Here is an 11367-nt window from a genome sequence, read left to right on the forward strand (position 1 = left end):
TTTACTATGTTTAGATATGTGCCTTGTATCCCTGATCTCTCCAGTACTTTAAACATGAATGGATGTTGGATTTTGTCAAATGCTTTTTCAGCATCTAGGGAGATTATCATGTGGTTTTTTTCTTTCAGTTTGTTAATATGGTGGATCACATTGATGGATTTCCATATATTGAACCACCCCTGCATACCTGGGATGAAGCCTACTTGGTCATAGTGGATAATATCTTTGACGTGTTCTTGGATCCGGTTTGCAAGTATTTTGTTAAGTATTTTTGCATCAATGTTCATAAGGGAGATTGGCCTGAAATTCTCTTTCTTTGTTGAGTCTTTGTGAGGTTTAGGTACCAAGGTGATTGTGGCTTCATAGAATGAATTTGGTAATGTTCCTTCTGTTTCTATTTTGTGGAATAGTTTGAAGAGAATTGGAGTTAGCTCTTCTTTGAAGGTCTGGTAGAATTCTGCGCTGAAGCCATCTGGTCCTGGGCTTTTTTTGGATGGGAGACTTTTGATGACTGCTTCTATTTCTTTGGGGGATATAGGACTATTTAGTTGATTTACCTGGTCCTGATTCAGCTTTGGTGAGTCAAATCGATCAAGAAAATTGTCCATTTCATTTAGATTTTCAAATTTTGTGGCATATAGACTTTTGAAGTAAGTCTTAATGATTGTTTGGATTTCCTCAGTGTCTGTAGTTATGTCCCCCTTTTCATTTCTGATTTTGTTGATTTGGGTGGTGTCTCTCTGCCTTTTAGTTAGCTTGGCTAAGGGTTTGTCTATCTTGTTGATTTTCTCAAAGAACCAGCTCTTGGTTTCATTGATTCTTTGAATTGTTTTATTTGTTTCTAATTGATTGATTTCAGCCCTGAGTTTGATTATTTCCAGCCGTCTACTCCTTTTTGGTGTGTCTGCTTCTTCTTTTTCTAGGGTTTTTAAGTGGGCCATTAAGTTGCTTGAATGAGCTGTCTCGAATTTCTTCTTGAAGGCACTTAGTGCTATGAACTTTCCTCTTAGCACTGCTTTCATTGTGTCCCACAAGTTAGGGTATGTTGTGTCTTCATTTTCATTGAGTTCTAGAAAGGCTTTAATTTCTTTCTTTATTTCTTCCCTGACCCAGCTGTCATTTAGTAACAAGTTGTTCAGTTTCCATGAGTGTGTAGGCTTTTTGCTATTTCTGTTGTTGTTGAAGTCCAGCTTTATTCCATGGTGATCAGACAGGATACAAGGGATTATTTCAGTCTTCTTGTATCTGTTGAGGCTTGCTTTGTGACCAACTATATGGTCTATTTTGGAGAAGGTTCCATGAGGTGCTGAGAAGAAGGTAAATTCTTTTGTGTTTGGGTGTAAAGTTCTGTAGATGTCTGTGAGGTCCATTTGATTCATGACCTCTGTCAGAGATATTGTTTCTTTGTTTAATTTCTGTTTTGTTGACCTGTCCTTTGTTGAGAGTGGGGTGTTGAAGTCTCCCACTATTAATGTGTGGGGATCTATATGTGGTTTAAATTTTATCAATGTTTCTTTTACAAATGTGGGTGCTCTTGTATTTGGGGCATAGATGTTCAGGATTGTGATGTCTTCCTGGTGGAATTTTCCCTTGATGAGTATGAAGTGTCCTTCCTCATCTCTTTTTATTAATTTTGGTTGAAAGTCTATTTTATCAGATATTAGAATGGCTACTCCTGCTTGTTTCTTGGGTCCATTTGCTTGGAAAGTCATCTTCCAACCTTTTACCCTCAGGTAATGTCTATCTTTGTGTCTTAGGTGTGTTTCTTGTATGCAACAGATTGCTGGGTTTTGTTTACGTATCCATTCTGTTAATCTGTGTCTTTTTACTGGAGAGTTGAGTCCATTGATGTTGAGAGAGATTAATGACCAGTGGCTGTTAGATCCTTTGATTTTGATGTTGGCTGTGTTCATAAGTTTGTGTGCTTGGTTGCTTTTTGTTTTGCTGTAGTAAGGTTAATTATTTCCTGTGTTTTCTTGACAGAAGCTAATTTTCTTGGGTTGTATTTTCCCTTCCAGTGTCTTCTGTAATGCTGGATTTGTGTGTAGGTATTGTTGAAATTTGTTTTTGTCATTGAATATCTTGTTTTCTCCGTCTATGAGGACTGAGAGTTTTGCAGGGTATAGTAGCCTGGGTTGACATCTGTGTTCTCTTAGGGTCTGCATGATATCTGTCCAGGCCCTTCTGGCTTTCATAGTTTCTGTTGAAAAGTCAGGTGTGATTCTAATGGGTTTGCCATTATATGTTACTTGGCCTTTTTCCCTTGCAGCTTTTAGTATTTTTTCTTTGTTCTGTATACTTCCTGTTTTGATTATTATGTGGCGGGAGGATTTTCTTTTCTGGTCAAATTTGTTGGGTGTTCTGTAGGCCTCATGTATCCTTATTGGCTTCTCCTTTAACTTGGGGAAATTTTCTTCAATGATTTTGTTGAAAATATTTTCTGGGCCTTGGAGAAGGGAGTCTTCTTTTTCCTCTATTCCTATTATTCTTAGGTTTTGTCTTTTCATATTGTCTTGGATTTCTTGGACGGTCTGTGTCAGGAATTTTTTGGATTTAACATTTTCTTTGACAGATACATCGATTTCTTCCATTGTCTCCTCTACACCTGAGATTCTTTCTTCCATTTCTTGTATTCTGTTGGTTATGCTTACCTCTGTAGTTCCTGTTTTCTTCCCTAAATTCTTCCTCTCCATTATTTCCTCCATTTGTGTTTTCTTTAATTTTTCTAGTTCTATCTTCAGGTCTTGAGTTGTTTTGTTTACTTCCTTCACCTGTCTGCTTGTATTTTCCTCTTTTTCTTTTAGTTCCTTCAACTCTGTCTCTTTCATTTCTTTCAGTGATTTAATTATTTCTTCTCTGAAGGCCACAAGCTGTTTGGCTGCATCTTCCTGTATTTCTTCATGGATGGCCCTAATATGCTTGTCTTTATCTTCCTCCATTTCTTTACGGATAGCCATGATCTGTTTGGTTTTATCTTCCTCTAATTCTTTACGTATTTTATCTCTTTCCTCTATTATTCTCTTCATCAACATAGATGTAAGGTCATCTTCTTGATTTTCTATTATGCTGCATTGTTCAGGGCTGTTCGCCCCTGGATGGCTGGGTTCTGGAGATGCCATATTGCTCTGTCTTTTGTTGGTTGAGCCTTTACGCTGACCTCTACCCATTGGGCTGATTTAGGTTTTGGCTGTTAGTTTCTGTGCTTCCTGGAGTCCTGAGGTAGGGAGTATCCCCTTGGCCGGAAGTTGATTTTTCCTGAAGGAGTCCTTCTCTGCTTTTTGGTTATGGTCACTGTATGGCCAGTGTTTCTCCGGAGATGCCACTGCTCACCTCAGGTTTATAGCCCTGAGTAGTAGCTGTGGTCTATGTTAGGCAGGGGGGGATCTCCTCTTACCCATAGAATTTCTCAAGACAGCTGCCCCACTGCTGGGTTTCTTGTTATAAATTTAGTGTGCTGCTGCTCACTAAATTTCCATGTACAGTCCTCTTGAAGAAACTGCTGATTCCCTAGCTATGGGGTTTTCTCCCAACAGGGAAACTCAGTCTGTTATCCTGGGGCGCACAGTTCTGTCTGAGAAAGTGGGAGGTGCACTCAGCAAGTCTCTGGGCCAAAGGCTGATTGCTCTGCTCTGGACCTGGAGAATGTGCACCTAGGTTGAGTTGGCGCCTGGGGGCACTGTTCTGGTCTGGAGGCTGGGTGCCTCACTCTGGACCAGAAGCTGTGTGTCTCTGTCTGGGATGGCGGCTGTAGGCACCACTCTGGTCCAGATGCTGTGGGTGCAGCCCCCCTGAAGGATCAGGGATTCCTACAGTTTTGGCAGTCCAGCCAGGGACAACTGGCCGATCCCTGGCACAGTATCTGAGGGCTGCTGTAATGGCTCTTCGGCTCCTGCAGGTCCGAGGATGCAGCTGTGTGTGTGTCCCAGTGCCCCAGGAGAACGCAACAATGGCGGCAGAGCACAGCGCTTCTGCCTGCACTAGAGTCTGCGTGAGTCCAGGAAGTGTTTTGGTGCTGGGTGTCCTAAGCGTTAGAGCTGCTGACCCCCTCCGCTGGGGGTTTCCTCCTGCCAGAGACACACAGTCTGGTGCCCTGTTGCCCTGGTGCCCACAGTTCTATCTGAGGCGGCAAATCACGCGCGCAGGCAGGGCTCTGTGCAGGCAGGCGCCTTTGTCCCTCCCGGCTCTGGGTCCAGGCTGGCTCCTGGGGCACCCGCGGAACCCGAGTCTTTTCCAGGGGATGTCTGGGTAACCTGGGGTCGGTCCTAATTGTTTCCTGCTCCGTGGGGTTATCTCTCGACTGGGAAATCCAGTCTATGGTGTTGTGGGCCCACAGTTCAGTCTGGGACCGTGACCAGATCGCGCTGGCGGGTAGCTCTGGGCTGGCGACCAAGCGCCTGGCGGAACGGGGATCTCTTCCACGGTTTTGCCGGGTGAGATAAAGCTGATCGAATCCCCCACCGTGGGGTATCCTCTCACCTGAGAAACACAACCACTTGTGTTTTATGGCCGCGAGTTCTAATTGCTGGTCACTGTGCCAATCCTGCTGTGCTGCTCCTCAGAATGAGAGTCCTCCCGGCGCTGCCATCTTGCCCCGCCTCGCCCCACATTTGTGTTTTAAACTGGAAATATATTATGCAAAAATGAATGACAATAGATATGCTAATAGTTCACATTTTAATTTTTTCTTAGATGATATTTAATAATAAATAAATACTGACAAGTTGGTAGAGAGACAGAGGAAGTGAAAAGCACTTTATACCTATTACCTTTTTGTTATTGTTGATTGTCTAGTTGGTTTTCTATACTACGAACTAGCAGTCTGGCAGGTTTTGTTTTTTTTTTTTTTTTCAATAGACACCATAAATTATGTGGTTGATTTTACCTTACCCTAGGGTACCATGACTTTATAATTCTGAGACAGAGCTACGTGTTGGAAAGAAAAGGCATTTTGGAATGCACCTTTAAGAAGTTGGTGGTTCCACTTAAAGCAAAAGTGGCCCAGAACTGATACTCTGTACTTTAGCAAAGAAAGCCCGGAAGCAAGACATTCACAGATGCAAGAATTCACACGTTTGTTCTCTTCGCCATGCCTGCAGGGACATACACTGCATAGATAGCCTTTCAGACTGAATTCCAAGGACAAGTGCTTTATCATGGGAAAGGCCATTGAAATTCATAACCCATCCTAAAATGTGCAATCCACTCCTGCAGTCTAATGTCTTTCCTGAAGTTAATTAATGAGTCTGCCTTCCTCTTCCATTAGCTTGGTCACTGATGAAGATATTAAGTTGATTCGTTATTGGACTGACCTCATGAAGTTGAGCACTATCCCAAGCTAATTCAGCTTAGAAGTCCTTTTAAGCACAACACTCCAATAATCTGAGAAATTACTTAGCTAGGGTGTCTCTCCATTTGTTGATCAGCATGTCATGCAAGAATAGGAACCTTACTTAAGTGAAGATAAATTATAACCAGTGTCCCCCATATTTACCACCCTCACTCTGCCTCTTAAGCCCATCTGCCTTGTCTGAGAATGAAATTACATCTGTTTACCCAACCTCTGAGAGAAAAGAAATGAATCTCAATGGTCTGATTTATTTTGGTCTTGATTATAATTAGAAAATTGAAGCTGAATAGAGGAGACAATTTACCTTTGCAGAAAAGACAAAGATATGGCAAGAAAAAGAGCCACTTCGCTGCTGCCATTTTCTGCATCTGTTCTCCACTGACTCTAGCTTCTCTCCGGTCCTTCTGCTCTTACAGTTTTTTTGGTTTGTTTGTTTTGTTTTTGTTTTTCAGATGTACTCACCACAAATTCAAACCTTTGCCTGAGCACCAGTGATGTAGGGATAATATTATCAGGATGACTTGGATAGCCACCCTCCATGAGTAAGAGGAAATCCTCCTCTCCTCTGAGGAGTAGGAGAGGGAGGACAGGAGAAACAGGGAGGGAGGATGGAACTGAAAGACAGGAGGAAGGGGGCTACGAGCAGGGTGTAAAATGAATTAATTAAAATTAAAAGGAAAAATACATTAAAAACCTATAGAAAGCCAACAAGTCTAAAAACGTAATAACAAATTATGGATAAAAAAATAGAGAATCCTCATTTTCTCATAGGTACAGTACCAATGGTACTATAAACCTAGAAAAGTGAACACATTTAATTCCTCTTAAAAGGCCACTATAATTTATTTTTATGAAAAAAATATCTTTTTACAAATGTATGCCTTTTATAACTTAATTCTTGAGTTCTCTCCTGTGATATGAGTAGCATAGGATGATGTTTATACAGAAAACAGCAACAAAAATTATCTATGAACATCTGAAACTGAAATTTTATTGCAGCTAAAACAGAATGTCCAAATTTCTATAGTTCTAATCATTTTTAAAAAACATTATTAGACCCTAGTTTCCAGCATCACAGTCAGGTAGCTTACACTCACCTGTAACTACAATTCCAAAGAATCCAATAACTACCCTTCACCACGACTAGCATCAGCTGACAAATAGTATACATATACACAGACACACAGAGAGACAGATTTTTTAAATTAAAAACAAACTTAAAAAAAATAAAAAGAAAACATGACCAGGCTGATACGTCAGGACTCTAAAGAATTCTCTTAATAAAAGTTCAGATAGGCTGGGTATGGTAGCACAGGCCTTTAATCCCAGTGGTTAGAGGCAGAGGTCAGAACCCATTTTGAAAAGTCAATCAAATGCACAGTATGCCTGAGCCATCTGATGGCACAGGGAATGAAAAATCCTACAGTCTATCTTTATAGAGTTCTTGCATTCATGTGCTATGACTGTGATTACTAATACTACAGCAATATCATCCTTTAACTCAAAAAAAAAAAAAAAAAAGCCTTGTTTCCCCAGATTCTTCACTTCCCTCCAAAACATTCTAAATAGACCTGACTGGCATTGGGAGAATTGTCTGGGTGAAGGAAAAGAGCAACTCTAAGTTACAAAACTGACAGCAAGAACAATCTGGACTCACTGGTTCGTGAAACCTCCTAGAAAATTTTATTTTTCTATATCAATCGTAGATAACCTTGGTATGTGTGATAACAATTCTGGTCATTTCTATACCTGACAAGCTGCTGAACAAGAAGTTGAACAAGAAACAAAAGACTTGTTTCTACCCTCCAAAACTCTTACCATAATCAGATTTATCATCTTTCCTGTCACCATTATGAATAAACTGGGAATATAGCAGATTACTAAAAGATTATCTACAAATTCCTTTGACTGTGGCTGAAATGCAACTAAGTGTGTCAGCTTACTCGTTTCCTACTTTCTAAAATCCCCAAACCTCAGCAGAACTGTATGGACACAAACCCACGACCCTGAGATTAAGGGTCTCATGCTCTACCAATCGAGCAGCACTAGGTAGGGTTTTAAAGTCTTCTAGTATGGTAGTTCCCATCCTTAACTGTCTCCTGGAGGACTTCCCAGATGACTTACAGAATCTGATGGCTTCTCCGTTTGTCTGAGATGGAGCAATCTCTCTGCGGGGTCCCGCCACTTGTTGATGCTCCAAATGTTGCTTAAGTGAGGGAAAATCCCAACCATTCTGTTATACCAATAAAGACTCAGGAGCCAGATGCTGGGGTAAAAATCTGCTAGCTCAGAGAGGCAGAGAAAGTAACCAGCTAACTTCCTTCTCAGTTCAGGCTGGATGGTAAAAACCCAAAAGCTCACTAGCACAGCTTACAGCCCAGGAGCAAGAGGCCAAAAAACCCAAGGACCAAAGGCTTACTAGCTCAAAGCCCCAAAAGCCAGGGAGCTGAGGGAGCTAAAGGCAGAGTTTAAGCTAATCGCCCTTTCTTCTCCACGCTGTCTTAAATACACCTCAATTCAAAGTCCCTCCTGATCTTTAATCCCTGCCAGCTGGTTTCTTGCTCTGCCTCCTGACCCATGGTTAACTTTATTAAATCCTGTGTACAGAAGACTTTTGGATTAAAAGTGTGTGCTAGGGCTGAACCACACCAAAGAAACAGGGTTTTACAGCTCACAATATTGGGGATCACAAAAAGATCAAATATCCTGCAACAATTATTCCTTGCCAAAAAACCAAAGATAAGCATACAGTGCAATATAAAAGAAGGTATAATGTTGACCATATGCACAAAATTCCTAATTATCTAAAAAGATGAAAAATTAGACTTTTCTATCACTGATTCTACCTAATATGGCCTGGTAAAGAGGACCATAATGATGTATACTGACATTCTCCTTAAGGGAATTGTGTCTCAAGGCATTTAATGTCTTTTGGGGTCCTAACCCAGAGGTTTCAAGTAAAAGTATTAAAATCTTATTGAAAAGAAACAAGTAAGATCTTGATTAATGAAATGCTTTGGTCCCTAAGTACCAAAAAAAGCTTTAAGATGATGGATCAGCTGCATTTTAGCCTGTACTGTTCTAAATGGCTGTTTTCCCTTTGGTTTTCTCCCTTTTTGCTTCTCCTTTCTCCTTATTTTTCACAGTTATCCCTTTAAGTACTGTCTTTTTCCAATAAAAATTACTTGCTTTGGTAGATTACTTGATATGGTAGATATAGCAGAGCTGGAACATGATTCTTGGTTGAATTTGTCATTGAGACATAACATTTTGGTCATTAGAAAGTAGCCTGAAACAATGAATTCCCTTCACATAAGCCATTGAACTACCATGGAAAGATAATGACTTCCTGTCACTTCCAACCTCTGATTCATGCAAACCTCAGACCTGGAGGCAGAGAGGCTTTGAAGCTCATTATCCATTCCCCCAGAGCCACCGGTGCTGACTTCTCGTCACTGGGTGCCTAGCATAAAGGATTGCCCGCCTCTCAGCCTTGGTAGTGTTTTATTGGCAAACATGATAAAGTAGTAACCTAAGGGGCTTAAATTTTAAGAAACTGAACATTCTTGGTGCTTCTATGTGTGATTAAAGTGATTGTGTTGATAGGATTTTTAAAACTTTAATGTAATTGCATTTTTATTGAAACTGTTCCATCAGCTTTTAGTGAGGACAATGTCTGATTCAGTAAATCAGAAGCAGGTTTTTTTTTTCTTTTTTTCTCTTTTCTTAACCAAAAACTATGTTGAGAAAAAGGGGTATTTTTTATATGCTGGGGACAAAACCATTTTCCTAATGTAACCAAAAGAACTATCTGCTTTTCTATTTTCTAAGTTGGCTGTTACAAACTTTAATTTTATATTGGATTTCAGTAAGAATGTGAAATAAAGTCTTTCAACCTGGCTTTCCTGGCACTATGTTTGCTAGAGGTAGCCTGAGCATGTGCTTTCATGAGAGTCAGTTGAGTCAAGGAATCAATTCCAACTCAGATTGCAGTTCAGTGCTCGGTGGTTTCTGTATTTTTTTTTCAAGTTTGTTCTTTTTCTTAATATACAAACTAGAAATAAAGCTATGTAAAGCAGCAGGGCATTACTTAGAATAACTGCATTTTCAGTTTCATTTTAGGGTCTGTCAAGCCATCATTATTATCACCCTCTGCTTCTTAATGTACCTGATACTTATGGTTCTATGTGCTTATAAAATGTGAATTTCTTTATAAAATATTTTGCCTTTAAAGAAGGCAGAGGAATTGAATTATTTATTAAATACAGTGATATATTTAATCAAAACAGTAAATACATATTATGGAACCATTAACTAATTTATTTAAAAGTAAGGATCCTCTATGATCCCCATACAGTACTTATTCCCATAAGTATTTATTTATTGAAAATATTTTACCAGAAAAATAATTCCAGTGACAAAATGTGATTAGATACAGATAATCTCTTAACCTCTCTGCTTATTTTTCCATGAAAATTTGTCATTTCTAAACTCCATATGTTTGTAATTGCTGCTTTTTAACTGGATTAAATGATAGAACATGATCAAACAAGGTACACTATTATAAAGGTATGTTTAATAGCAAAAAAGTAACTCACATTGGACTGCACCTGTGACAGAAATATAAAATCCTCTTAAGTTCTGGAGAGAAACCTTTCTGCAAGTGGCAGACATCTAAAGAACCATCTTCAGCTATCACATCTCCATCAGTGTGAGCACTTTGGGAGTTGATGTTCTCTTTACCAAATGACCGAAGTCAATATACACTCCAATTATAGCGGGATAAACCTGACAGCTCATATCATCTTCCTGAAGCCTGTCTGCCTTTTCGAGTATAAGGTACAGACAAGCTGCCAGAGGTTTATTCAAGCCTAGGTTGCTTTCTTGTTATTCAGAGGAAGCTGTGTTTGTGTATTGGCTCAGCCAAGATGCTGTAGGCTTTCTTAGGCAAACTAATTTTCTTTTGGGTTCTAGTTCCTTTTCTCTAGAATTTTGAAAATCTGTTCAGTAGCCTAATAGTTTTATGCTGTGGTTCATTTAATCATTTTATTCTGACTCATAATCCCTAAAATAGTATACTATGCTAACATTGTTTACTCTACTTTCAACATGCTTTCAGACATTTTTAACTGTAACAATACTTAAAGTAAAATTAGCGATATTCTTAAAATGCTTTAACCAAACATGTAGAAACTATATTCAGAAGTTAATAATTTGCTACTAGTTAAGCACCAGGCAATTTGTGGAGTTTTTCTTGGTGACATACTGCTTTAAACATGAAACACCCATGAAATTATTTGTTAAAATAAAACCATGCCATCTTCAGGTAACAACAGATGACTCATTTTGCACATGATGTAACTTATGTGTCTTCACATCCTTCTGCTGACCATGTTGGCTAGGATTGGTGAAAGAAGGCTTCCTACAATTTCCCCTTCTAAGAGTTAAACACTTACACATATCAATATAAAATGACATACTGCTCTTCATTGTTGAAGAGCAATATTGGATTGTTTTTGTTTTTCATTGATTTGGGTTGTTTGGCAAGGAATAAACCATACTTACTCTTCTTAAAGCCATTATATGATACACAAATCTAAGCAAATAAAAAGCTTTCAATACACACATAGATATGAATGTTAAGGCACCATTTAGACATGTGTCACGCATACACACACACACATACACATCATACCTGTGCCATTGATGTTTCAGGTTAAACAAGCATGAGTTTTGTTTTATTTAAACTTATTTACCAACATACAAAATGAAAGAACAGTAAGAAATGATCATGGGGGAGACAAAGGTTTAGAAGAGTGTCATAGTCACTTTTACAGTCTGAAAGCTGATTTGTCTAGATCTTAAAAGACATCTCCTTAAGAGACATGAGTCTGTTTCTATTTGAACTTAAATTAATGAAAGCTGAATTAAATTAGAACTTCAGGTTCTGCGTGACGCTGATGAATTCCTTTCTCTTTGTATATCTGTATGGAGAAGAATGTAGGTATGGAACCCATGTA

This window comes from Psammomys obesus, unplaced genomic scaffold, assembly GCF_907164565.1.
Source record: "Psammomys obesus unplaced genomic scaffold, mPsaObe1.curated_primary_1811, whole genome shotgun sequence".
Classification (NCBI taxonomy): domain Eukaryota; kingdom Metazoa; phylum Chordata; class Mammalia; order Rodentia; family Muridae; genus Psammomys; species Psammomys obesus.